The sequence below is a fragment of the Pygoscelis adeliae genome, unplaced genomic scaffold, assembly GCF_000699105.1.
Source record: "Pygoscelis adeliae isolate BGI_AS28 unplaced genomic scaffold, ASM69910v1 Scaffold224, whole genome shotgun sequence".
In the NCBI taxonomy this organism is placed as follows: domain Eukaryota; kingdom Metazoa; phylum Chordata; class Aves; order Sphenisciformes; family Spheniscidae; genus Pygoscelis; species Pygoscelis adeliae.
The window spans coordinates 1,987,862-1,989,590 of NW_008824657.1; the positions used below are offsets into that span (position 1 = coordinate 1,987,862).

Here is a 1,729-nt window from a genome sequence, read left to right on the forward strand (position 1 = left end):
GTCCCCTGAGCAACCCAGGAGGATGTTGCATGGGATTGCAAACAGGAGGCGGCTCCCAACATCTTGTAAAGACCCCCTTTTTGGGTGGGAGACGGGAGAGCAGCGCTGGTAAAGGGCTTTGTTGGCAGGCTGGCAAAGCGGTTGTGAGTGCTTATCGGGAGTGCTGGGAAAAGGCAGGCTGCATCAGTGAGACTTCCCAGAATGGATGCGGCTTCAGAGAAGTTAACGAAAATGGTATTTTTCTTGAAAAGCTCGGACAAAAATCGGTCTGTATTGCTCCCAGATACATCCTGATTATTCAACCCCCAAAGTGAAACTATTTACGTATTTAAGTTTGTTTAAATTGAAGTTTGGATTTGGTTTTTTCCTGGTTTGATTTTTCCTGGTTAATTTTTGGGGAGAAAAATTCTTAAAAAAAGATCTAAACCAGGAGTTTTAGTGCTTTTAGTCAGATCAATGCTAATTAGTCTTAAGCAGCCAAAACAAGTGAATTAAGGTACTAGTTGTGGTTGAAGGTGCGCCTTATCAGAGTCTGCGCACCACCGCGAAAATGAGTTCTAATTTCTAGTTTGTAATTTCCCCTGCGTTTGTTTTTCTCTCCCCGCAACCCTACAAAGTACCCTACCCCCAAACTTACACGACTGCCATCTCTTCCTTCCCTGACCCCGAAGATGATAATGATTTTCTTTTGATCCGTCCTGCTGCTCAGGCAACCCTTTGCAGCAGCTCAGAGCTCTGACATGTGCCCATACATGAAAGAAGGCTGCAAAGGAATCAGAAAGCAGAACGCGGCCGTCGGGGGGGGCTTTCTCGCTTACCGACAACCTCTGCAAGCTGCGTCACCTTCCCCTCCTTCGCCTGGGCTCCCTCCGTCTGTTGTGAAGGCAGAATACGTTGCTGGAGCCAGACAAAAGAAATGATGTTATTTAATTAGAGCTAAAGATTTCAAAACTAATTTAGTCCCAGGGCGCACAGGCGTACGTCAGAGCTGCTGCAAAGCGTTGATTGAGCGGAGAGATGTTTTTACGGATCAAAAGGAAATCGTTATTATCTTTGGGGTTATGGAATGTGTTGAATAGATGGTAGTTAATGTTTATGTGAATATACATGGTAGCTGCTAATTGGTACATTTACCTAAGATGTTCAGCAACTTATATTTGCAGCGTGTTTTCCTTTTAAGAAAATTAAAGTTATAGCGCATTCAACTTAAGCCCGATCGATAAGAAAATGGGGCTTTGCAACCTGCCGGTAGCACATCTTTCACGTCAGATGTATTTTTGCAGATGTTCTGGGGAAATTTTAAGGCTGGTCGGGGAGGTACGAGTGATAATCCGCAATCCCTCGGAAAGGGACTGGAAGGTCGTTAGCGGTCAGCAGATCGCACTTCGATACCTTTGCGGTAGGATGGCGTGTCCTGCGGCACCGGCAGTGAAGGCGGACGTTGCTGCGGGTGGTCTGCGGTCTGCGTTTTAGCCAGCCCAATGGAGGGGAATGGAAATGGCCCATTAAGAGTAGATGCCTCCAACGCTCCCTGTGTTAAGAGCTAGCGCTGGCTCCTGACAGCCGGTTACAGCGTGCAGTGCGTCGAGCTAAACTTACTGTACCGTAGGGAGGCAAAGTGCGTGTTTGTACAGAAAAATGGAGAGACGTTTTCAGTGGTTACAGATGTGTAATGCCACCAGCTGTGCAGACATTTCTCCTCTTTGGATCCGGTGTGTGCCGACTCTGC

At 47.0% G+C, this 1,729-nt stretch overlaps 1 protein-coding gene across 1 annotated transcript in view; it reads left to right on the top strand.

The window, feature by feature from the left end:
• KIRREL3 (kin of IRRE like 3 (Drosophila)) overlaps nt 1-1,729 on the top strand; it is a 143,776-nt gene that overhangs the window by 29,662 nt on the left and 112,385 nt on the right. The gene's annotated exons all lie outside the window — the stretch shown is intronic.